Source organism: Schistocerca cancellata, chromosome 8, assembly GCF_023864275.1.
Source record: "Schistocerca cancellata isolate TAMUIC-IGC-003103 chromosome 8, iqSchCanc2.1, whole genome shotgun sequence".
In the NCBI taxonomy this organism is placed as follows: Eukaryota; Metazoa; Arthropoda; class Insecta; order Orthoptera; family Acrididae; genus Schistocerca; species Schistocerca cancellata.
This window is the reverse complement of record NC_064633.1, coordinates 232,483,580-232,510,384: the sequence shown is the minus strand read 5'-3', so window position 1 is coordinate 232,510,384 and position 26,805 is coordinate 232,483,580.

Here is a 26,805-nt window from a genome sequence, read left to right as displayed (position 1 = left end):
AGGGACTGGTGTTCGGTCCCTCGACACAGCTCCCCCTGTGCCACGCACCCTTCGCTTTCGCATCGGGTTGGGTCGCAGCTCTCCCTTTTGACGCAAGGCGAAATGCCAAGCTTGACGTCTGGCACCACGGGAAGGCGGAAAGAGCCACTTGGGAAGGAGAGGCTGTATGAGACGCATCACTTCCCCGAGTGAGGACTGCCGCGGCACGTTCGACGTAAAGCGATATGCTTCAGTGCGAGCTTCCGTGCCTTACGGCGCGTCGGCAACGGGCGGGCCCGCACCGAAACGCGCCGTCAAGCGACTGACCCCACGCCAGACTAGAGGGAGAACTTGCGCGATGTGAACCAATTTTGATGCCACATAAAGTTTAATAAACTCAACCAGTTGAAGTGTGTCCTGGCGGCGCAAGAAGTTCTGGCGGACGTCGTTGCGGATGACGTGTAACAGGCGACGGAAATTCGTTGCCGCCGTGCGTGTGACCGTGGGGGTAAAGGTAATGCCAAGGTACCGGAGAGTCCGCACAAGCGACAGGGGTGCCACTTCACCCTCCTGGAGGCCTCGTCCAATGTGCATTGCAGAAGATTTGGCGACATTCATGGCACTGCCAGCGGCAGCCCCATAACGGGTAATCAATTCGAGGACATCACGAATCTCAGAGCCGGAGCGAATGAGGAGGAGGAGGTCATCAGCATATGCCCGACAGTGAAAAGTGTGTTGGCGTAGGGTGAGGCCAGAGAGCTTGGTCGTCAAGCCCCCAATAAGGGGCTCAAGGGCAATGGCATACAGGAGGGTAGAGAGGGGGCACCCCTGCCGTATCGAACGGCAGATAGGTACCGGCCCTGCTAAACGTCCATTGATTTGGACATGTGAACTGGCACTGTGGTAAAGACGCCGGATGACGTCGAGAAACGGAGGGGGGATGCCCATTCGGGCTGCCACCGAAAACAGGAAACGATGACGCACTTTATCGAAGGCGCTGTCGAAGTCTATAGCGACGACCGCTGCTCGGAGCCTGCAGGCCGCCGCTATCGCAATTAAGTCGCGGCATTCCCCTGTGGCAGTCTGTATGTTAACCTGTCCGCCAGGCGTCGTTTGCTCTGGCGAGAGGATATGATGGAGTGTAGTTCGAAGCCGCATTGCCAGTAAGCGCGCGAAAATCTTGTAATCGGCATTGAGGAGGGTGAGCGGTCTGTAACTCGTGACCATCGAACCACGGGCTGGTTTGTGGACTGGTATAATGATGCCCTCAGCAAAGGCGGGTGGGATTGCTTGGTCAGATGTTATCAGTTCTTGATACATAGTCGTCCACCGTGGAGCCATGAGGTCCCGAAAGGTACGGTAAAACTCAATCGGTAAGCCGTCAATGCCGGGCGATCTGTTGACTGCACCCTTGGCGATTGCGTTGTGGACTTCGTCTAGCGTGACCGCCACTGTCAAAGCATCCGCTTCCGTGTGGGGGAGGGTGCGCGTGACGTATTGCAAAATGGAGTCGTGTGCTGCAGTTGCAGCGTCGTCATCACTATGAGTACGACGAATGCGCGGACGATGTCATTCTGAGTGGTCAACTGCGTTCCATGAGGCGTGGTCAGAGTGCTGATGATCTGCCGACGACGCCTTTGTTTGTCGGACACTATATCATGCATGGATGGAATTTCTAAATCCGCGTGATCGTGGCGCCGCGTCCGTATCACGACCCCTTGCAGTTTCCGGCGTGCCAGCGCAATTATCTTCGCCTTAGTTCTTTGCCGTTCCAACTGGGTGTCCGTGGTTGGCGGCTGGGCATCCAGATCTCGGAGAATCGCGTAATAGAAGTCAACAGTGGTGCGATGCCAGTCGGCCATGTCCTTCCCGTATCTCATCAGAGTCCTCCGGATCGCCGGCTTGGCGCAGTCCAACCACCATGTCAATGTCGAGTGGTTGCGGGGAAGGCGTCGTTCGCAGGCTGTCCACGTTTCAGTGACTTGTTGGCGACACGCCAGGTCATGCAAGTGTGAGGTATTGAGTTTCCATGGCGCACGGCTGCGCCATACTGATTGCGGCGGAAGGAGGACCGTACAAATGTAAGCGCAATGGTCGGAAAAGGCCAGCGGCCAGCGTTCGGCGCCGCGTATCGCAGATCTAAGAGTTTGCGAGACATATATCCTGTCTAGTCGGCTTGCGGAATGACTTGTAAGAAAGGTATGGCCAGAAACGTCGCCGTGTTGTACTTCCCAGGTATCGTGAAGCAGGAGGTCTCGCACCACTATACGTAGCTCCTGGCATGTAGTATAGTGGGGAATCTGATCTTTAGGATGCAGAACGCAGTTAAAATCACCCCCTAGTAGGCAATGATCATAACGCCCTAAAAACAGGGGAGCGATTTCTTCGGAATAAAACTGGGCTCTTTCATGCCGTCGGTTGGTGTCTGAGGGAGCGTAGACATTAATGATGCGTGTCTCCATGGCAGTGAGTGCCATGCCCCGAGCTGATGGAAGGAAGGCGACATCGGTCACAGAAATCCCGTGGCGGACGTAGATGGCCAACCCGCGGCCCATAGGATCACTCGCGGAGGCGTGGGCGGTATAGCCATTGATATCCGCGAGACTAGCCAAGTGAACTTCCTGCAGAAGGGCGAAATCAATATCCGAAGCCCAGAACATCTACTGCATAAGGCGGATTTCCACCCTGGAACGGATGTTGTTGGTGTTGATGGTTGCCATCCGGTAGGCCTGGTGTCGGATTGCTGGAGGCTGGTCCACTCCGCCGTCCGCGCAAGGGTGTGGGCGTCGCAGCGGAACGTTATCCCGCTGGCCCGCAGGGGAGCCTGGGGAGAGTATGATTAGTGGTGCGGCCGTGACGGCGCAAGGTCCCGTAACGGCTCCTGCTCCGTGACCTCCTCCTCGTGCCACGCCGTGGAAGCGGACACTGGTGTATCGTCCATTTCGTCTGCAGAAGATGCTGTAATTGTGCGTGGTGTAGTGTCGCCTGTGATGCGTTCTTGATTTAGTTCAGCGTCAGCACGGGGCGCAGGCACACCGATATATGTCTCCGCGCTCATTACGTCATCGTCAGCAGTAGCGGGTTCTGAGGCCTCGTGTTGGTCGACAGTTACGTCCTCCTCGACTTGTAACGTCTCCTCTTGGCCGGAAACGGTGCGACGTCTTCGCTTGCGACGTTTCGGGGAACGTTGTTTCCTTGTGCGATCCTCCGTGTCCGACGTCGGAAAGGAGTCGCGTCGTTCTGGCAGAAAGGCCGCTGTAGGAACGATGAGCGAGTCGATCTCCATCGTGTTTCCGAGATCAGGGTCAGCGTCTGGTTGCGCCGGCATCTTCGGAACGGCGTCGATGGCCGGCCGAGGCGGCGGGTCGTCTGAGGCGCTCTCCGTCGGTGTCCGGTCGGGCTCGTTGGTGGCGTCGTTTGTGGTGACCGGGCGACGTTGCAAAGTGGTAGGAGAAGCCAGAGCAGCGGCATAGGTCACCGGTAGCACTGTAGGTTGCGACGTGGGTGGTTCTTCGGCAGCTGGAAGTTGCGTAATACGCCGTTGTAGGCATTCGGATCTAAGGTGGCCTTCTTTGCCGCACCCGGAACAGGTCCGAGGCTGGCCATCGTATAGAATTATGGCACGGCATCCGCCGATCTGTAAGTAGGACGGGACGTAGCTTCGGAGATCTATGGTGATCTGTCGGACCCAGTTTAGGACAGGATACGTCCGAAACTGTGTCCACTTCTCCGCAGTGTGGCCGTGGACTCTGCCGTATGGGCGTAGTGCCGCGACGACTTCCTCAGCTGGAAGTTCGAATGGCAATTCGAAAATGCGTATCGTTCGCATACCTAAGCCTGCGTGGTCGACGGTTACCTCCCCCACATTGCCATCAGCGTGACAGAAGCGGAGCCCCTGTTTGGTCTCACGTAGTATGCGTTCGCACGCCGCGTCGTTAATGATTTTCACATAGACCGTGCTGCTCACGATGGACAAATGTATGCCGATAATATCGGTCGCCGGTATCTTCACTTCCTCTCCCAGAAAACGCTCCACCTCGAGTGCTTTGGGTCGGGCATAATCGTTGCAGAAAGTAAATCGGAGTGTTGATTTACGGTAACGGTTCGCCATGGATCGTACAAGGTAAGCCGGCACTTAAGCAACGGCCGTCAGAAAGTAAACAAGGCAAGCTCGCGCGCCGCACGAAGTCAACACGGACGCGTCCGCTCTGTTGCCCTGCCGAAGGCAGACTGACCGCTCGGCTAATCCAGCGTGGCAATGAAGAATTTAAACGTAAACAGACAGCACAGTACGTGTAAACTTGTACGCATGTTAGTTGCAAATAAGGGGGGAAACAGTGATGCTGGACAAAGCGGTACACAAGTTTACTTCCGTATATCCTTAAGCTGGCTTCTCTGACTCCAGGTTCCGTGTTACATTTTTGCACGCTCTTATGGAACATACAGTATATGTCAACTGTAGTTGACGTACCTAGCGCAGGGGTTCCATGCACGGTACATTCTAATTTGAGGATCATTTCTCAGCTTTCTGACCGCTAATAGCCACATTCCAGTTGTTTCTAAAACTTTATGTACTTTCCCGTTTCTGACACACCCCATTATAAGAATATCAGATAAGAGAACTTAATACAAACTACTGTGTTAAATGATTTCAATGATAACGTCGGTGCACAAATTGAACAGCGCAGCTTAGTACATTCGTTACGTTACTGCGCTAATACTAGACACCGAACACAGTCGAGGATTTTCTATGTATATAAGTACCCTTGAGAGGTGGCATGAGCCCCCTCTCATATTTCTATCTTACGATTCTCCTCTCTAATTGCATGCGGTGGAAAGTTGCTATTTCTTCACACGCGGACTTCCCACGCAGCGTCTCTCGTCACCCGGGTGGTCCGGTGACGGGCGGGCTCTGCTGATCTGGAAAGCTTTAAGCCGACGGGTGTGAGGAAGTCGAGTGAATGCTTTGCAGACACCGACATTGTCAAGAGGCATGCCCGCAGAGCCTGAAGTAGCGGCTGGGCTAGAGGTTCCGTTACTTCGCAGAAACTTAGCGAAAACACTTTCTGGCGGGCTACCAGCGAGGCGTGGGAATGACTTGTGTACCCAGGCAGCTGTGGCGGGAAAATTCCCGCACTTTCTGCAAAATAGTAACTGTGATTGGCTTGCTCAGAGCATAGCTCCGTGACGTAGCAAGATCGGCGCAGAAATTGGCGCCAAGAATCTCCATTGGTGGAATGGTAGCGTTCCGGCAATGGAGTGGAATTTTCCGCCGGTTTTCGAGTTGCTGATTGGAACGTTTAACCACGGCCACTGTCGTGGGGGCGGGAATGTTCTGTGTTCGGTTTTTGTACGGGTGCTCTTGTAAGTCGTCGTCTCTCGCCTTTCGGTCGAGGACGTCGAAGCAACCAGCCAACGGCTCCGGTACGCCAGATCGTGTCCTGGCAGTCAACAAGACAGTCTGGTAATGTATGTCCGCAGCACCGGCAGATAGGGATTTTCCTAGGTGATAATCAGAGCTCAGCAGAGCGCGCCTGTTCGTCTTTTTTCTACCTTTGTTCTGACTGGGGTAGCAGCAATTAATGTTGGGTTGGCTATGTGTTTTCTCTAAGATTTGAGTTGCAAGGAATTGGCTGCACATACCACTTCGTCATAATCCTCACAATCTAGTTTAGGGACAACTTCACATTCACAGTGTTTGTTTGAGTATCCAATTTGAGCCAATTTGATGTATTGTTTCATGTGTTTTTGTTTATTATTTTGTGTTTAGTCTTAATAAATCATATTGTTATTTTGGACAGAACTTTCATTCTGTTAATCGGTAGAGCAACCCCATCATTCCTCACTATGTTAATGAAACCTTCGTTTATTTAACTTATTTATCAAATTAAATTATTGCAGGGGCCAAACTCTCTTCTACTCCACTGGCAGGGTTGATTAGAGTCAGTTCGCGTATTTTTTTTTATCCTTGTGCAACAGCAAAAGTTGGAGTTAGAATAGGGGTGGCTTAGAGCATCATGTACATATGTAAATTCTAGAAGAATTGAGTGTTAAAAACACTGCTAGCCCCGGCACCTCGCACCCTTACACATTTCAACGAAATGCAGAAAACACGAGATTGTGGCGCTGAATACATCCCGCAAATCCGTTTTCTCCACGATTTTCGTTGTTTCGGAAAATTCCACAGCGAACACAAAAGGAAAACATTGAAACTCATTGGGATCAGCACCATGTCTGCACCAGTTCGAGAAACCTTGCCAAACACGTGTTTTGCTCCTGGGAACACCCAGTATAAGAAAAGGTCCTTAGTTCCTGTTGCGATTGTTTGCAGCTGATGAGCAGCGTAAAATAAAATACGCCCGCCTGCGTCGCGGTCCCCAGTATTGGATGGAGTTCCCGGCCGACGACTAATGGACCGGCGCGCGGCGCTGCGCGCAGCAACACACGGCCGACAAGTCGCAGACAGATGTCGGGGGGCCACCTGCCCCCGGCAGCCGCCGCCCTCCTTCTTGCCGGCCTCTGTTGTCGCCGGCCCCCCTCGCCGCGCCACGCGGGCCCGCATCAATCACCCGGCCAGCACAAAACTCAGCTCGGCGACTGCGCGCTCCGGCTCACATTCCATTTGTTCCTCGTAGCAGTCGCTCCATTTCTTTCGCTGGGCAGCGATTGTCGATTGGGAACCGGCAGGGCTGCTGGGCTGCGTGGGCGGACTGCAGAAAAGCTCAACTTTTGTTATCGCCAGCGGGGGCCGTGTTTGTGTCCTGCCTGCCTTCCGCCCCCGGCCGGTCTGCGGCTGCCGAAGCGGAGGAACCGGGGGTCAAGAGGAAATTCTGCTACGGGTTGGGCCCTCATTCCAGTTCGGAGTTTGATGACGCTTGAACTGTGCGGTTCAACGGTAACCGGTATTCTAACCCACCCTGTTAAGTGGAAGGAGCCAATGGAGCCGCCATAGCGGCAGTAGATATTTCAGGGGTATGACTTTTCCTGTGGTGAAAGAAACGATTTCTTTCTGTTCGCCATTTCTGAAACTGAATAGCTAGGAGACTATTTTGAATGCCGTTTAAGATGGCTGTACGTTGCTTCACTGTTCGTCTCCTGCCCGTATTCTTGATATTTTTCAAGATAGTCTTCTTGGACCTAATGGTTTCAACTTTTAATGGCTCTCAACGAAAACTTTACGTTAGACGTGAGTCTGGTTATTACGTCTACCTTACAAAATATTTACATGCACATCAGTGGAGCCACACTATTTCGAAATAAATATGCAACCTTTGAAGATCTTCAAGACTACCGTCAAGATCTGCTGATAAAATGTATTTATTTAGCAACCAAGTTCCATCCGCAACCATCATCCAGTTTATAAAAGCATTTACGACGTCATATTAGGTGATAAATAATAACTGGCGTCGGATAATAAAGTATATGAATTCGTCACTGTTGCCACGCAGTAATTCAATATTTATACTCCTTATTGGAAATCAGTTAGCATAATTAATGTCTCCACAGCGAATTTTTTTAACAATAATTTACAGGAAATATTCTGGGATGAGATTTAAAGTGAACTAAATGCTGGTATAAAATTTAATCTATGCCATGATTATTTCATACTATTATTTCAAAATAGGTTACCGCATAACCTACTTGGAAAGGACTTCAAACAGCAACATAAAGTGTTTAAAGTACCTTCCAAAAGCGAAAGGGAAATTACACTGTCGACAAGAAGAAGTAGAGAACCAGCTGTAGTCGCACGAAACAAAAACTATTCCAAATTATTAAGGGAAGTTATTAAAAATTCACGTCTAGATATTTTTTTAGAAATGCAAATGTTCAATGTGTAGCCCTATTTGCAAATCAATCTATGATGTGAAAGTAAAATGGCTCGTGCCATATCAGGACGACTTATTACAAAAATGATCCTTGGTACAGGAAACTAACTAACTAAATAAATATAGCTTACAGCACGAATCATATACTGTGACGGATAGTGATGTACAGAACCCGCTAATGTATAGGGTGTTACGTGACGACACCGACGATTTCGAGGGTTTGTAGAGGTTGTCTTGAGGAACAAATTGACGATAAGAACGCGTGTTCGGATGCGCCATCCAACGATGCTAGGGAGTCGGTATTATAAGCGCCGGCGTCTGCCAGCAGACCACTCCTTCGGCAGCTAGTGTCACTTTGTACGCTGATGGACCATAGGCGAAACGTGTCGCAATGTTATTTGTTATTGAATGACAGCAACTGATTGCCACGATCGCCAGTGGAGAAGATGGTAGGTACTAACTGCAGGCCTTATCTCCTATGAATGCAGTACGCTGTTGCCCCGGTGGATGATGGCTTCGGATATAGGTTTCAGTTTGCAGCTTATTTTTCTCCTGGAATCGTCTAAAACCTCCATTGTTTTACGTCATACAGAAGAAAAATATACTGCAGATGAATACCCGTGTCCGAAATCACCATCCACCGAGGTAACAGATTGTCGCATTCATAGAAGACAGGGACTGTCTATGCCGCAGCTGGCTCCGTATTCAACTACTGCCACTCGTGGAAATCAGTTGCGATCATTGAATAACAAACAACATTGGGAGACATTCCTTCTACGGTCCGTCGGCGTACAAAGTCACGTTCGTCACCGGTGCCTGCACCTATAAATTCGACGCTCTGTAGCGTCGATGGATGACGTTTCCGGGTGCTTGTTGCCATCTTCCGTTCGTTCTTGAAGATCTCCTCTATAGCTCCTCGAAGTTCGGCGATGCCGTTTTGTACTACCGTGTACATAATATATACACTCCTGGAAATGGAAAAAAGAACACTTTGACACCGGTGTGTCAGACCCACCATACTTGCTCCGGACACTGCGAGAGGGCTGTACAAGCAATGATCACACGCACGGCACAGCGGACACACCAGGAACCGCGGTGTTGGCCGTCGAATGGCGCTAGCTGCGCAGCATTCGTGCACCGCCGCCGTCAGTGTCAGCCAGTTTGCCGTGGCATACGGAGCTCCATCGCAGTCTTTAACACTGGTAGCATGCCGCGACAGCGTGGACGTGAACCGTATGTGCAGTTGACGGACTTTGAGCGAGGGCGTATAGTGGGCATGCGGGAGGCCGGGTGGACGTACCGCCGAATTGCTCAACACGTGGGGCGTGAGGTCTCCACAGTACATCGATGTTGTCGCCAGTGGTCGGCGGAAGGTACACGTGCCCGTCGACCTGGGACCGGACCGCAGCGACGCGCGGATGCACGCCAAGACCGTAGGATCCTACGCAGTGCCGTAGGGGACCGCACCGCCACTTCCCAGCAAATTAGGGACACTGTTGCTCCTGGGGTATCGGCGAGGACCATTCGCAACCGTCTCCATGAAGCTGGGCTACGGTCCCGCACACCGTTAGGCCGTCTTCCGCTCACGCCCCAACATCGTGCAGCCCGCCTCCAGTGGTGTCGCGACAGGCGTGAATGTAGGGACGAATGGAGACGTGTCGTCTTCAGCGATGAGAGTCGCTTCTGCCTTGGTGCGAATGATGGTCGTATGCGTGTTTGGCGCCGTGCTGGTGAGCGCCACAATCAGGACTGCATACGACCGAGGCACACAGGGCCAACACCCGGCATCATGGTGTGGGGAGCGATCTCCTACACCGGCCGTACACCACTGGTGATCGTCGAGGGGACACTGAATAGTGCACGGTACATCCTAACCGTCATCGAACCCATCGTTCTACCATTCCTAGACCGTCAAGGGAACTTGCTGTTCCAACAGGAGAATGCACGTCCGCATGTATCCCGTGCCACCCAACGTGCTCTAGAAGGTGTAAGTCAACTACCCTGGCCAGCAAGATCTCCGGATGTGTCCCCCATTGAGCATGTTTGGGACTGGATGAAGCGTCGTCTTAAGCGGTCTGCACGTCCAGCACGAACGCTGGTCCAACTGAGGCGCCAGGTGGAAATGGCATAGCAAGCCGTTCCACAGGACTACATCCAGCATCTCTACGATCGTGTCCATGGGAGAACAGCAGCCTGCATTGCTGCGAAAGGTGGATATACACTGTACTAGTGCCGACATTGTGCATGCTCTGTTGCCTGTGTCTATGTGCCTGTGGTTCTGTCAGTGTGATCATGTGATGTATCTGACCCCAGGAATGTGTCAATAAAGTTTCCCCTTCCTGGGACAATGAATTCACGGTGTTCATATTTCAATTTCCAGGAGTGCATTTACATTGAACTGTTTGTAGAACTGGCCAAACAGTCACTATTACAATCCAAAAACTAAAACCTAAACTCCGTCCGAACTGGCCTCGGATGGTCCTACCGACCGCTGTGTCATCCTCAGCCGACAGGCGTAACTGTATGTTGATATGGAGCACGCTGACCGACCCCTCTCCAGGACGACTACACGACAGCAATTGGCCCTTTGTGAAGAGAACATAAGGACCGCACCCGACTGGTCGAGGCCCAGTTCAAGAGTAGCTTGAAGACTAGTGACTTGTATAGTAACAACTTAGGAATCATTTATACTGAAAAGGCTTGTTTATTTCGTAGGTCACCCTATGCTTGCGACACATCTGTGTAATGAACAAAGTATTGTAATCTTTACCGTTTAGTTAAATCTCATCAATAATATTTGTTTGAATGTTGCCCAGCGGTCCGAGAAAGCAGGTTTCCTGGACACCCCATATTTGACGACTACGCTGTATTTAACAGTCTGCATGCCGCTCTCACATCCGTTGCCTCTTTTCATGCCTGGCACTATCACAATCACCGTTAAAAAATTCTTTTATGGAAACTCAGGCACAATTTTACAGCTTAAACTTTGAACCAAAAATAATAGTCTATAAATAAAACCATAACCGAAGTACTGGCAGGTGAAATGAAATCCCTGCCAGCACTGTATCAGTGTAACTAATAAAAACTGGATACATGTTACAGCCGTTCGGGATTAGCCGAGCGGTCTAAGGCGCTGCAGTCATGGACTGTGTGGCTGATCCCGGCGGAGGTTCGAGTCCTCCCTCGGGCATGGTTGTGTGTGTTTGTCCTTAGGATAATTTAGGTTAAGTAGGGTGTAAGCTTAGGGACTGATGACCTTAGCAGTTAAGTCCCATAAGATTTCGCACATTTTTGATACATGTTATAATGAATTTTTGATTCGAATTAGTGTACAAAACTACCTCACAAAATATTCACCATTACTTCTGAAACACGATTTATTGAGTTTCTTCCCGTTCCGTTGATAGAGCGATCAATGGAAGAGCAATAGCTCTCATTGGATTTCAGCCCTTAGAAATATTTCAGCATTTATATGGCACTTTATAGTCCATACAATATGCTTTTTACAGTCCATATAATAAGCTTTTTTCAGTTTGCTCAGTAGTGTACACGCTATGTCTTCTGTTAGTCGTGGTGTGGGAAGTCATAAGCATGTGCCGTAAATGACTCTAGGGATAGTTACACTTTAATATTTTTGAAGAATGAGCCTTACAAGTGTTGTTTATGCACACTCTTTTCTTTTAACCATGAATCGAAGTCATGTTACTTGAAACGGAACCTTATGTTTTCCCGGTTCATACAACTCATTGTTACTACCACATATATGCGTAACATTAAAAATTCTGCAGTTAAGGAACGACACGCGTGAGCTGTTATGATACGTTTCATGTCTCTTTTTATCCGCCGTCTTATAGAATTCTGTATGATGCTATAATGGGTAACAATAATAATAATTCCGAATATCTACGCGCTAACGCCCATCTCAATTTTCCACCTAACTACTCAGTTCCGTGTTCTTCATTTAATAGGCTGCACGTCTCCAAAGAGGGAGTGGATGAGCAACGAAACAGGTGGTGTGGGAAGTCATTAGCATGTGATGTAAATGACTCTAGCGATAGGACAAATTCTAAAGGGAAGCCACTGGCAACACCCTGAGCGTGTAACACCAGGTATACTCCGTGGCCAGGACGATTTGTGCGCTGCGGCGCCGGGATGTCTTTAGAATTGCAATTTTCGTCCTGCGTGGCAGGGACAAAATTCTAAAAGAACTCTGTTTGGGAGTAATGATGGTCTACATCATTGCAACACAAAATTGTTTCACAATTCGGTGTCCCTGTTAAAACAACATCTTGCGGTGGGTTTTCCACCAAAAAGCCCTTAGAGAAAGCTGGAGGGAAGTGTGAGGGGCCAAAGATAGCTAGCTTACGAGTTTCGTATAAGAAAGCTATCTGGCATTTATTGTTAGAGTTTCTCTCCGTTTTGTGTGCGAGGAATAGCACCATCCGAACGTAAAACCACAAGAACAACAACAATTTACTCCCTACGGATGGGGGAAAGCGTTTCACTGGTTGGCGTAAAAATATTTACTTGGTGGGACGTTTTGGAGCCCAATTTCCTAACATTTCATTGGGTAGTAATTGACCAAGCTTTCCCATCGGTCAATTCGTGTAGACATTTTGTGGGCAACACTGAAGCAGAGAGGTAACGTAAAATTTACAAGACATTCGAACTTGATTGGTAGATATGGATAGAGACACTTCTTCGAGAGTCTGCTCCTCACTAGATGGCTGATGAGCAGCTGCTGCCTGTAGACTGTAGACTGAAACAGATCTTACCACTCTTAGTCGTCGTTCTGGTGAGAACAGATTGCAATCAGAGATGTCACGAGAGGAGAATAATTACGTGTTCTCATTTTTTGAAGTTAATTAGATAACCGCTACGGTCGCAGGTTCGAATCCTGCCTCGGGCATGGATGGGTGTGATGTCCTTAGGTTAGTTAGGTTTAAGTAGTTCTAAGTTCTAGGGGACTGATGACGTCAGATGTTAAGTCCCATAGTGCTCAGAGCCAATTAAATAACGCAACTCGATATTACGTCTTGAAATAGCTGGCTCATCCATAACTGAGCGGGTTTAGATTCTTGCATGTGGAATCAATACCTTTTTTCCGGTCGGATCCGAGCAAATATTACGCACCCAACAGGAATTAGGCGTCTGAGGGAAGGAGCCTGTTGAGGTGACTCGCAGTCTTGCATTATCTGTTCTTGTTCATTGCTTACATCTTCATTTTGTCTTCATTACATCACACTAATGTGTACTCTATGTTGGTGTGTGCGCTCGCAAAGGGATAATAAAATTGGGGCTAATCTGGACCATTATTATCAATTCAGTAGATAGATGAGTTTCCCTAGTTTTTATTCCTCAATGATTCTGTAAGAACCAGTATCCAGAAATCATTTACGAGGACATTTCGTTTCTTATTATGCGATCACTGCACGAAAGATTATGTTATCTGTCTGAGCTTGTAGGGAACAATTTGCCTCCTAGTCGGCCGAGGAGAACTGATTACAAAAGTGACCGAAACCGTCATTAGCTCGATTCGGCGTCTTCCAAGGATGTAGTCAACCAGGGTGGCTTTTTAATAACCAGAGTGTCTTTGTAACACTTACTACTTTTGTTTCAAATGGGTGCAGCTCCACCTACTTGCATTACTTTGTAATAAGAGTAATAGTTTTATCGTCATGTGATAGCTGTTTGGTATATCAGATGTCATCCTAATTCTACAAGCTTAATTGCCTTGACTGTGAAGGGAGTTCCTACCGAGAGTAATTTAAGTTGAACAATCCCAAGTTGCTGCAAATGCCTAACATTTCAAAGTAAACCTCGAGTACTGAATTAACTTTGCTTTTTTTTCTTATTATTAACACCTGATTACCTTCTGGCACGATCTAGATTTACCCAGAGCCTTCGACATGGGAACAATTCTTTGTTTTTTAAGACTGGTCTAAAGCTATCCCGAATGACAGTGTAACCCTGTGCCAGCATTAAAACTGAAATTGTTGTTTAACAGCGCATGGATAGTATACATTTTCCCTTTTCCAAGCACTCAATAACTATAAATATAAAATTTTACAATGTCTTTTGAGCTGTGTAATTTATCTTATGTCCAACATTTTCTAAAAATGGTACGAAGTTATATAAAGTTACCCCGATTGACTGTAAGATGTATTCGCGTTTGGTGAAATGTCTTACTTTGCTCTTTGCCAAGAGCTATTTGCCACCCATTGAACCAGGCTGATGTTTCGTCGAGATCTAATACAGATTTCTTTAAGTATTCCAAATAGAATATCCTCACACACAACATTTTTCATCGGTAAAAGGCTTAACAAGTGTCAAAATAGCAGTCCGAACGCCTTTATATCGATCAGCGGCCATAATCGTGTCCAAAGAAACAAAGATCTCCTGTTTTGAACTCAGTTTATTTTCTATTATTTTGATTATGCATTTCGGGTAGCTGCCATCATCGTTTCAAATAAAAAAAATATCAATACAATGTTTATCATCAAGTATATAACTACACAGTACAATGTATATCGTCAAATAGTACAGTTTTTAGGAGTTGGATGCACCTACGTCTTGTACAAACCTGTGCTGTTTTTTCGATATACATTGTACTGATGTTTTAAAGTATTATATCCGATGATGCCAGCGAGCCGAAATGCATATTGAAAGTAAGGTGTAATTAAATGTGCCGAAGACTGAAAAAACGTGTATTTCTTATGGTGCTATGGTTTCTTTGGTACTAGATGGTACCCACTGCTTCCCTTGTATATCAGCAGTTTTGTTATGATCAGTGATGGTGAGTAAGAAAGCTATTAATTTTGCGAGATATCTGTGGACATAGTTGTTGGTTGGTTGATTGGGGACCAGACAGCGAGGTCATCGGTCCCATTGGATTAGGGAAGAATCGGAAGTAAGTCAGCCATGTCCTTTCAAAGGAACCATACCGACATTTGCCTGAAGCGATTTAGGGAAATGACGAAAAATCGAAATCAGTATGGCCGGACGCGGTACATAGTCGTGTAGAGACTGAAGTAGAAAATATGTGTGCAGTGCCGGTACGTAGATGCATAATGAATATGTTCCTATGATTTAGCTGTATGTCGAACCTGCAAGCATACATTATATTTCCTAATTATATTTAAAGAATGCCTCGATGCATTACATTCGTGCAGAAGTACAGTTTTTAGGGGTTTCTCAGGCTCAAATAGTTCTCGGTGTGTGAGGTTGCAACTAGAGCAACACGTACCAACCGTTTCTCCCTTCCATTTTATTGCTTTATGGTGCTTACTTTTTGTTCCATCCCACTGTGATGCCTAATTTATTATTAACGTAGTCAGATAATACATCATAATCACATGTAGCCTCGTCAAAAGCCTCTAACATTCGAAATATAGAGGTATGATGTCCGTTTGTCGTACAGCCTTTAAATGACGCAGACGTTGTGAGTCTTCAAACGTCTTGGAACCAGTAAGAGACGCCTGACGCTCAGCGCCTAAAAAGCGACGGGCTCGTGACTGTTCTGATGTCTCTGTAGGTCTTAAGGCCGCATGACGCTCTGCGTCCAAGTTCCGTTCGACATGAGATTGCTCTGAGGGTTGTTGGCTAGTACCTTTCACTGCTTGAGCACTCTTAGAATTATACGCTGCATCAGACTTACGTTTGCGAGGCTTATAGTAAGTTTTAAGTGTGGTTCTTTGGCTTACCGTCCGATTTTATTGATGATAAATAAAAAAAGGCTCTGAGCACTATGGGACTTAACATCTATGGTCATCAGTCCCATAGAACTTACAAATACTTAAACCTAACTAACCTACGGACATCACACAACACCCAGTCATCACGAGGCAGAGAAAATCCCTGACCCCGCCGGGAAACGAACCCAGGAACCCGGGCGCGGGAAGCGAGAACGCTACCGTACGACCACGAGCTGCGGACGTTTATCGTCGTATCCTCACCAAAACTCTCCAGAAATGCCAGGTGGCATAGGAACTCAATATCATAAACCACGCGCAAATAACATTGGATTTGCACTGTCAGGAAATAATCTAGCGTCGGTAAGAGTCACTGAGCACCTGTTCGAATCCTGCCTGGGGCATGGCTGTGTGTGATGTCCTTAGGTTAGTTAGATTTAAGTAGTTCTAAGTCTAGGGGACTGATGACCTCAGATGGTAAGTCTCATAGTGCTTAGAGCAATTTTTGAGCCATTTGCACAAATATGATAAAATTCCAAAGTGTAAGAACAAATATTTCCTTAAATTGCGAAATATTCTCCAAATCAATAGATTTCTTGTACTACACACTTTGCAAAATAGCTTATCTTCTTCATTATGGTTCAAGTTATCTCACGCTAAATTTCATGGAAATCGGTTCCACGGTTTTGTCGTGATAACGTAACAGACAGAGTTACTTTCTGGTTTACCTTATTAGTATGAAAGTATGGATTAGCAACGATTAAACACGTTGAGGATTGCATCAGCATTGTATTCTACCTGTTACTCATGGTTACCCTCGCGTATCTGAGAAATGAAATGAAATGTGCGTGTGGTTTTATTTGCAGGGAGACCCCAGTTCGGATGTCCGGTGGCTTGCTGCAAGTGTCTTTTTATTTAACGGCACTACGGTCGTGTGGACGATGATGGTAAAATGATGAGAACAACGCACACATCCAGACGCGAGCAGAAAAAGGACAGTGGCGAAAGGGGGGGCGGGGGGAGGAAGAATTGAACCCAGCAACCGACGATCGTGAAACAGTAACGCTGACCGCATGGCCAGAAGCTGTTCACGTAAATTTGAAATCAACAGAGAGGTTGTAAGAGACGCACGACGCCCATTGTCTAAAATGTGATGGATTTGTGATTGATATTAGTATGGAAGTACGGATTAAATACACAGAGGACTGTATGAACATTGTATTCATTACATTGAATGGTACTATGCAGAACAGAGGAAACAACAAAAGCATTTTCAGAAATGTGAAAAAGTTCAAAAGTCAAAGAGCAATTAGCTTTTTCAAAGGGTAGCATTTGTTCCATATTTCGTGTTTAATTCTTCACATCAATAAACATGCAGTTCTACACACTTTACAAAGTAGCCTGTGTTCTTCCACAACGTCCAAGCTATCTCAATATCAATTTTTATCAAAATCCGTTCAGTGGTTTAGTTGTGAAAGCGTAACATAGGGGGTTACTTGCGAATTCATAATTTTAGTATGCATTCCTTCCCTCATCAGACGCCATTGCATTACTTTGGTATCTGGACAGGAGTGACAACGCAGCTTTACTACACGATGGAAGTGGATACTTAACAGGCTGAGGATGGCTCGATAATAGCCGGGGAACACAACCCCCTGAGACGGAAACTAGCTCGCCATACAAGTCGATCTACGGGATTCAGAGGATCCGGATCCATGTAGAGACGAGCACGGAAGAGCTCACTGCGCGCCTGGGATGAACGGCTAATGGCTGAGCACTCAGCACGACACACGGCAAGACACACGACGAGATAGCCCAGGTGAGGTCCGCGGTGGTTTAACTTCGAGTAGGCACTGGTCCGCTTGCAGATAAGCAATAGGAATGAGGAAAACCGGTCGGTTAAACAAGCAGCATTTTAGTAATGAATAACCAGTATTTTATGTATTCGTTTGGTCTCGGTTATAGCACGTATCTTTTATTTTGACTAACAACCGAGTGAAAAACCGAAACATCAATTGGCCATAGCAGCAGAGACAAAATTTTAAGTTTTTAAATCAACACTTTTTTAAAAGAGGAGCAATTTGTATTCGTAAAATTTGCATTGGTTTGAAGTACTGCGTTATTATAGTGCTCTGTCCCCTACGATTCTTTCTCGTGCGCGGGATCTTCCAAGTTACGAGGGCAGTAGGGAATATTTACGCTTTGTTTGATATTTCGTTATCTTACTTCTTCCAACACAGTAGCACTGTTTGAAGTTATGAACCGTACACTGCTTTCCTTGAAATAGCTGTAATCTATGTTGCGTCCAGTCTCACGTGCATAATGTAGTAGGTCACCAGCACGCATGTCTACATCTACATCTACATCTAAATCCATACTCCGCAAGCCACCTGACGGTGTGTGGCGGAGGGTACCTTGAGTACCTATATCGGTTCTCCCTTCTATTCCAGTCTCGTATTGTTCGTGGAAAGAAGGATTGTCGGTATGCCTCGGTGTGGGCTCTAATCTCTCTCATTTTATCCTCATGGTCTCTTCGCGAGATATACGTAGGAGGGAGCAATATACTGCTTGACTCTTCGGTGAAGGTATGTTCTCGAAACTTTGACAAAAGCCCGTACCGAGCTACTGAGCGTCTCTCCTGCAGAGTCTTCCACTGGAGTTTATCATCTCCGTAACGCTTTCGCGATTACTAAATGATCGTGTAACGAAGCGCGCTGCTCTCCGTTGGATCTTCTCTATATCTTCTATCAACCCTATCTGGTACGGATCCCACACTGCTGAGCAGTATTCAAGCAGTGGGCGAACAAGCGTACGATAACCTACTTCCTTTGTTTTCGGATTGCATTTCCTTAGGATTCTTCCAATGAATCTCAGTCTGGCATCTGCTTTATCGACGATCAACATTATATGATCATTCCATTTTAAATCACTCCTAATGCGTACTCCCAGATAATTTACGGTATTAACTGCTTCCAGTTGCTGACCTGCTATTTTGTAGCTAAATGATAAAGGATCTATCTTTCTGTGTATTCGCAGCACATTACACTTGTCTACATTGAGATTCAATTGCCATTCCCTGCACCATGCGTCAATTCGCTGCAGATCCTCCTGCATTTCAGTACAATTTTCCATTGTTACAACCTCTCGATACACCACAGCATCATCTGCAAAAAGCCTCAGTGAACTTCCGATATCATCCACCAGGTCATTTATGTATATTGTGAATAGCAACGGTCCTATGACACTCCCCTGCGGCACACCTGAAATCACTCTTACTTCGGAAGACTTCTCTCCATTGACAATGACATGCTGCGTCCTGTTATCTAGGAACTCCTCAAACCAATCACACAATTGGTCTGATAGTCCATATGCTCTTACTTTGTTCATTAAACGACTGTGGGGAACTGTATCGAACGCCTTGCGGAAGTCAAGAAACACGGCATCTACCTGTGAACCCGTGTCTATGGCCCTCTGAGTCTCGTGGACGAATAGCGCGAGCTGGGTTTCACATGACCGTCTTTTTCGAAACCCATGCTGATTCCTACAGAGTAGATTTCTTGTCTCCAGAAAAGTCATTATACTCGAACACAATACGTGTTCCAAAATTCTACAACTGATAGACGTTAGAGATATTGGTCTATAGTTCTGCACATCTGTTCGACGTCCCTTCTTGAAAACGGGGATGACCTGTGCCCTTTTCCAATCCTTTGGAACGCTACGCTTTTCTAGAGACCTACGGTACACCGCTGCAAGAAGTGGGGCAAGTTCCTTCGCGTACTCTATGTAAAATTGAACTGGTATCCCATCAGGTCCAGAGGCCTTTCCTCTTTTGAGCTTCGAGCATTCTTGAAACGAGTGAACAGCACTTTTCGTAACAAGTGCGCCTTGTACTACCTTGAGCACTTGTACACTACACGGTAATATTTTTGCGGATTTACTCGAAATGTGTTGGTAATTGTTTTCTTACTATGGTCTAGATGATCTTCCATGTACGTAATTATGTTTAGTACCAGCTCCTTGGAAATCGACTGTCCTTTGTTGCGTTTCGCTGGAGACAGCATTTGTAGCTCCTTGTCCGATAAGGACGATGAACTACATAGCACGACACCTGTTTCAGTATCACTTACACTTGTAAAGTACGTATCTCATAATTGAACTTCTCATATACATCATCCACACAGTCGAGCGTATACGGCAGCACACATTCCACTGACTCATCTTGCAGGAACGCTAATATTTGATCTGCCACTTCTTTGTCACTCTGCGAAATTCCTTGGGTTCCTTTCCGATAAAATGTCGAGTTCGGAAACTGTTGTGGAAATAATGTGCAATGATTACTCTGTTCATCGTTGCCATTGCTCTGTTATGTATGAACACCATTAGCGCTGTAGTTTGTTGTGAGTTACTCGTCGACTAACCATGTCAACTACGCTCCGTAGCATCAAGCTGTTCTTAGCATTGGATACTTCAGTCCCGTTCCCTTTTGCCGTTAGCAGCCATTACTATGGTTGCATGGTAGATTGGGTTGGGTTGTTTTGGGAGAAGAGACCAAACAGCGAGGTCATCGGTCTCATCGGATTAGGGAAGGTTGGGGAAGGAAGTCGGCCGTGTCCTTTCAAAGGAACCATCCCAGCATTTGCCTGGAACGATTTAGGGAAATCACGGAAAACCTAAATCAGGATGGCTGGACGCGGGATTGAACCGTCGTCCTCCAGAATGCGAATCCAGTGCGCTAACCACCGCGCCACCTCGCTCGGTGCATGGTAGAAAATTTGTGGGACGTCGGATGCCATAAACATCATTGCCCTTTTTGCGACCTCTCACTGTAGGTGTTCCTTGTTGTGAGTCATGAGTTGTCTAATGCATTAGTTTTTGTTTGTTGCCAAATCTTTTACCTCATGAAAAATTATTTATACTGTCTTTTACAGCGATCTTCCGTGTTCACCTCAAAGCCTGTATGTTAAATAATCGACCCGGACATTTGAACATGGCGAAGATTTCAACACTATTCTCTTTCAACACCTGATTAAATCTTTCAGCACGATTTTTGAGGGAGATAGACACTTGCAATACGTTAATTAACGATAAAATGAGAATATTCCGATGTAAATCAACGAAATTTGGAATACGTCGCGACGAAAGATGGTGTAATGGAGACTTCATCCCTACATGATTTAAACTGGAATTCGCGCCCTAAATTCGTATTTTTTTTTCTTGGTCATCAAGACAGTTTATTTAACTTTTGAAGAAGCAGCATTCGCAGCTAAATAAACGGGTCTCCTTCGTAGAAAGTTCTGATCTTATTCCTTCACGGAGAAATCACATTTTGTACTACGAAAGAAAATGGAGCTTTTCCTGGTTACCAGACTGCCCCTACTATTGTCAAGTACGTCGTGTGCACTAAGAAGCAGACAATCTGTATTTCTCATTGTGTTGGAGATGTAACCAACTGGCCACGTGGTAAATGTGTTATCAACAAGCAAGACATTTATTTCTTATTCAAAGCTGTTAGCGCGGGACGAACGAAATAAATCTGACGAGATTCTCAGCGACGGAGTTGTACCTACTTTCCTTTGAATTTGACAAGTTTACAGGCTCCAAAGTGTGATACCTCCCTCAGCTACAAGCATATGATGTTTTGGCCGGCCGGAGTGCCCGAGCGGTTCTAGGCGCTACAGTCTGGAACCGCGTGACCGCTACGGTAGCAGGTTCGAATCCTGCCGCGGGCATGGATGTGTGTGACATCCTTAGGTTAGTTAGGTTTAAGTAGTTCTAAGTTCCAGGGGACTGATGACCTCAGATGTTAAGACCCATAGTCCTCAGAGCCATTTGACCCATTTGAACCATCTGATGTTTTATACATTATTAATCACTTCACTATGTCTGAGACATCTCCGAGTCCATTTCTCTAATTGCTCCGCATGTCACACTCGTGAAGAAATTTTTCCTGTGTAACCTACCTTTTAGCTGCTAGCTATCAGCCATATTCATTACCACTTATTACGACAGAAGAAAAACGTGAACACAACTTGCAAGACAACATCGAGGACTGTATCGTGGGCTGCCTAGCTCACAAGTTACGCCCATTTAAAAAAAAAAATTATTGCCGACGGGTAGTTCCAAGGACGTCCTTGCTCCATCCTAACAAGCAGTGTAAAATGCTTTCAAGTACAAGTTCGTAAAGGTCAAGTAATTCAGTTGAATGCCTCTTTCATACATGAGAAGGTGTAGTCTCTACGTGACTCTGCGTTGTATAGTATCGCGTCTAGTCAAAATTTTCCTGCTTACAAATTTTCGTAGCTTTCTAGCAAGCAGTTTCCTATTTCTATTTTTCACGTCAGTATATTTCAAGTCAGTCGTAACTCGTGGAAAGAAATCAATAATTTGGTCGCAGCGGTTTTTTTTTATGTAGGACTACTGCCACGTTTAGGCGTTAAAAATTATGTAGCTTTTCCACGTGTTTCCTTTTCAGTTTTGGCGCGGTATTAGCCGAGCGGTCTGGGCGCTGCAGTCATGGACTGTGCGGCTTGTCCCGACAGAGGTTCGAGTCCTCCCTCGGGCATGGGTGTGTGTGTTTGTCCTTCGGATAATTTAAGTTAAGTAGTATGTAAGCTTAGGGACTGATGACCTTAGCAGTTAAGTCCCATAAGATTTGACACACATCTGAACTTTTTTTTTCAGCTGTGTTTTAACCACTTCATTCGAACTCCACATTTCCACTTTGATGTCAAATAAGGGATGAAGATGTGACAACAGAGTAACTTCTGTTCGTAGAAGGTGCCCTTGTAATTAACGCATGTGTGCCGTATACGGTATCAAGTAAATTTTTAGCTTTTTGCCAAAGAATACAATTGTGAATCTGCTGGGCACAATTAATGTGTGAATTCCTAAGGGGCAAATTGCTTACACACTACTTAAATTAACTTAACTTATGCTAAGAACAACACACACCCATGTCCGAGGAAGGACTCGAACCTCCAGCGGGAGTCGCCGCGCAGTTCGTTGCATGACGCCTCAAACCGCGCGGCCACTCCGAGCGGCCTGGTCACAATGTCTGTTGCAGGGTCTTACTTCTTCAGAGATCTATGCTTCAAAATTACCCAATTATTTAACCTTACAGCATCGTGTCTATTCAGAAGCAGAGTTTACAGGTAAATGATGCTGAAGGGTGAAAGAAGAGACACATTTACATATTTTAAAATCATTTTGAACGGGTTTAAGCCGTTCGAACTGGGGCACTTAACTAGCTGGTTTTGTTTTTCAAATGGTTGTCAGTTTGGCTTAAGCACTGTACGGGGAGCGACTATTTAACTCTTCATGATAAAAGCTTAAAAATATAACGATGTGAGTAAAGGATGAAAGTATGACGTCTTGTTAACAAAGGATAACGTTTAAAATGTTTTGGAAGTGAACGAAAATTCCCTGAGTGAGCGAAAAGATTTTTCATTTATCCACAAGGGAGAAAAATATTCTCTGCGATCGTGCAGTATTTAAGAGGGCAGCGTCGTGAAATATGCATTCAGAAAGCAGCAAGCGAACCATATTACGGACGTCCTGGATTGCGCACTAAATTCTCAGTATCTCCGGCGAAAACAGAATTTCCTTTCTTCCTGCCTGGAAGGAAGTCTCTACGACAGCATAAAATATTTCACAGAGTTCGTTATTTTTAAATTCCTGGTCGGAGAAGTTACGCTATGGAAACGGACATCTACAGAACTTCATGTGTATAGAAACATTTCCACCGCAGCTTTGAGTAATTTGTTCCGCCGGTGAACAAAAGAGTGCAGCGGTCGGAATGCTACTGGCGGCAGCAAATGAGCTGTAATGACGCTTTTAGCTGGCGCTGTGCTCGGGCGCAACAGTGGAGCGGCGAGCCTGGTAGGCCTAACATAGTTTTGCCGTAATCGAGTTACGAGCCATTGTAATGCGCAAGTGACGTGTGTGTCGCGTTGATACCATACAAATTGTTGACACAGTTGGGTGACCATCAGTAAAGTTTACTCGGGCGTTTCTTTCCACTGTCGGTGAAGCACAGCGGGCGAAGTCGTTTGACATTATTTCATTCAGTTGAAACTTTTCCTTTAGTGATTTTACGAATACTTGCTTGTCATCAGCGAAAGGACACTATCGTTCTTTGTCGTTTGACGTAAACATTGAACGTTTCAAAGCGGTAATCGGTATCGATCAACACAAGAAATGGTCAGAAACGTAAGATCAGAGCAGAAAATGGAGGTCAAAATGATACATCACGTATTTTTATACTCCAACTTACACATATGTCTTAATGTTGGAGTGCAATTTGGAACTCCAATGACATGTGACGGAAAAGAAAAACTGAAACAATCATCAGTGTCAGTAAGTTTACTTTTCTTTCACGATGCGTTTCGGTAGCATGCACAATGATCTTGAGGTGGAGCAGTGGATTAAATTAGAGTTTCATTCCCTAGATGTTGCCACTTGTCTGTATAGCATCTCATTTCGCTACAGATAAGTTATTCTGTGTCACTTCTTATCATGATATGGTACTGTAGAAATACGTCATAAATTTCTAAGAGAATTTGTTACTAAATATTAACAAAATTTTGATTTAAGTTTCCATGAGCAGTGTAAGCACTTTTCGTCGTTTTCTCGATCAGCCTTTTGTCCTCTTGATCGACCTTATAAAGTTACCGCTGAATGCCTGATTTAATGAGTTTATGTAGGAGGTAATTTCATCATCATCATCGACAGAAATTCTTTTCATTTGTATATTACTGTTTGTGTTCCAGCATACACGACAAGTTATGCAGAATGACATGATTCGTAACTAGAATACAGCTTATTCAAATAACAGTCTTATGGATAACCATATTTGAACATTTGTATTGGTATTGTCAATCATACCAAGTTCACAAATTTTATATATTTAATAAAATTGTACTTTGAAGTTACAGAATATATGTAACACAGAGTAGTTCAAAGACGAAAACACTTTAATTTTGCTTCCTTATGCAATTAACTTAGTTGATTTTCTAGTTCGGAAGCATATCTTCAACCAGGAAAATTTATACTCAACGTTTTTTCGAAACACAGATGGATCAGTACTTCAGGTCTAGGAGAAGAGGGGAAGAAATCGAATGTGGATTTTATTGGTACAACCCTCCAGGATTAGTGTGCAGTGATTTACTGAAAGATGATGAACCTAAACCTAAATGACCTAACACCCTCTGAACCGTGTTCATCCACTGTCTGCAACCAATATCTCGATCACTGAACCATCTCACTCTATGACCTCCTCCAGGTACTATTCAACAAAACTGCGAAACTATACGCGCGGCATATAACAGTAAGTAACGTAAAGCTCATTAGACAAAACTTTGATATTTCCAGAAATGCGAGTGGCACTCTGCCATCTCGAAAGATACAGTCGGTCGTTGGGAAAAAAATCTGTTCCACTATATTCTTAAATTGTTCCAGTGTTCGTGGCAGTTGTTCTTCCAATGGCTGTAACTACACTACCCTCAGTAATCGCGCTATGACCAAGTAAACCACCTCATAACACTGCCCATGCTTCTCAGATTGAAGAACACTGGGCTCTACAGTTTTCTTTGGTCTTTGAAACAACAGTTTTGCTCTGACAAGGATATTTCATTTATGAAGTCTCTGGAACACTGTTTATGTCGAATCTGTCTTTTCTGGACAAATATTTATCTAAATAGTCATCTACGTGACACTCATAGTCTATCTTCCTTTTATTTAATGAATATTCTCTTTAGATGCATGATTTCTTTTTATAATAACACTACCATACTTCGCATTTTTCTACTACTGCATTATCTACCATCCTAAATACATCGCGAATTCTATACGTTCTCACAATAGTAGATAGAGCAGTTGTTGAAACCCCTAGTAAATCTGTGACTGTTGCTAGGATGTACAAACTAAGCAAGCATTTATTGTTGAACAATTGGAAGCAATGTGAATATAGTGAATCAATACCACTCCGCATCTGACTTACATGCGGCTCATTGGTGTTTTCGACGTTCAGAGTTCCAGGGGGAAGAAAACGTGGTATCACTGAGTAACTGATATGAAAACCTTCTCAGAAATTAAGGTGTTTATAATTTGAGATTCCTGTAAGTTCGCCCAATCCTTGTAACAAAAAAGATCTATCCCAAGGCATTAGATTCAATTTACTAACAACCTAGAAGATTACACTGTTGATGCCTGTTTAGTAAGACGATATTTAAATAAGAGCTAACTGGCTGGAAAGCTTCTGTGATTATTTTGCGTAGTCCTTTCAGATAGAGCTTATTTCCTATTGAGACGTGTTCGAGTAGAGTGTCGTCGACACGCAAAAATGGCAGGTAAACAGAAGCAGAAATCAGTCTAAGAGAGAACAATGTTACGGTAAGTGTGCTATTCAAATTGGAAATTTAAGGTAAATTCCCATGGGACCAAACTGCTAAGGTCAGCCGTCCCTAGGCTTACAACTACTTAATGTAACTAACATACGCTAAGGACAACACACACACACTCACCCATGCCCGAGGGGGGACTCGAACGTCCTACGTGGGGAGCCGGGCGAACCCGTGGCAATGCGCCGCAGACCTCGACGCTATCCCGCACGGCTACTATTCAACATTTACTGCGGAAAGAAAAGATAATTATATAATATGCCAGTAGAAATTGCAACCCCAAGTTGGCTGTTATGGTGCACGCCTGGAAGCGGTATTCGTTCGGTTACAACACAAATTTTTCAAATTGGAAGGATTAGGAACCGACAAAGTTTAACTTATTTTCCGAGCACCAAGTATCACAAATGAGTAATAATGAATTACGGTACACCATTCAGACACTAGAGGAGTCTAAGACCAAATAACCGTTGTGAGAAATGAAATAAATTATCTTGCACTGTATTGAGAATAGTATTCTCAATTTTTAGATGAAATTTGGGCTATCTGGTAACAGATGCAGAAACTTTATAAATACAGGAAACGGAAACATCACTCAAAAGTTCATACGTGATTCAATGTAGCTCAACTGCAGCAGTTTCCAGAAACATAACATTTTATAATTTAAGCTTTAACATTATTTTTTCAAAATTGTTACAATTTTTGTTTCCTGTTGTTTCAGGTAAGCTATCAGGAATGATTAACGAAAAAGCCTAGGGAACCATGGTGGGGTGATCGAATTCCTCTACGAATCCAGGTGTAGATCTACAGTATCAATGGTAAGCTATTACCCAATCTACTTAAACGTCATAAAGAGTTCATGTAATATGTCTCCATGACTTCAAAGGTTTCGTGATTTAATTCTCAGCGTGCAGA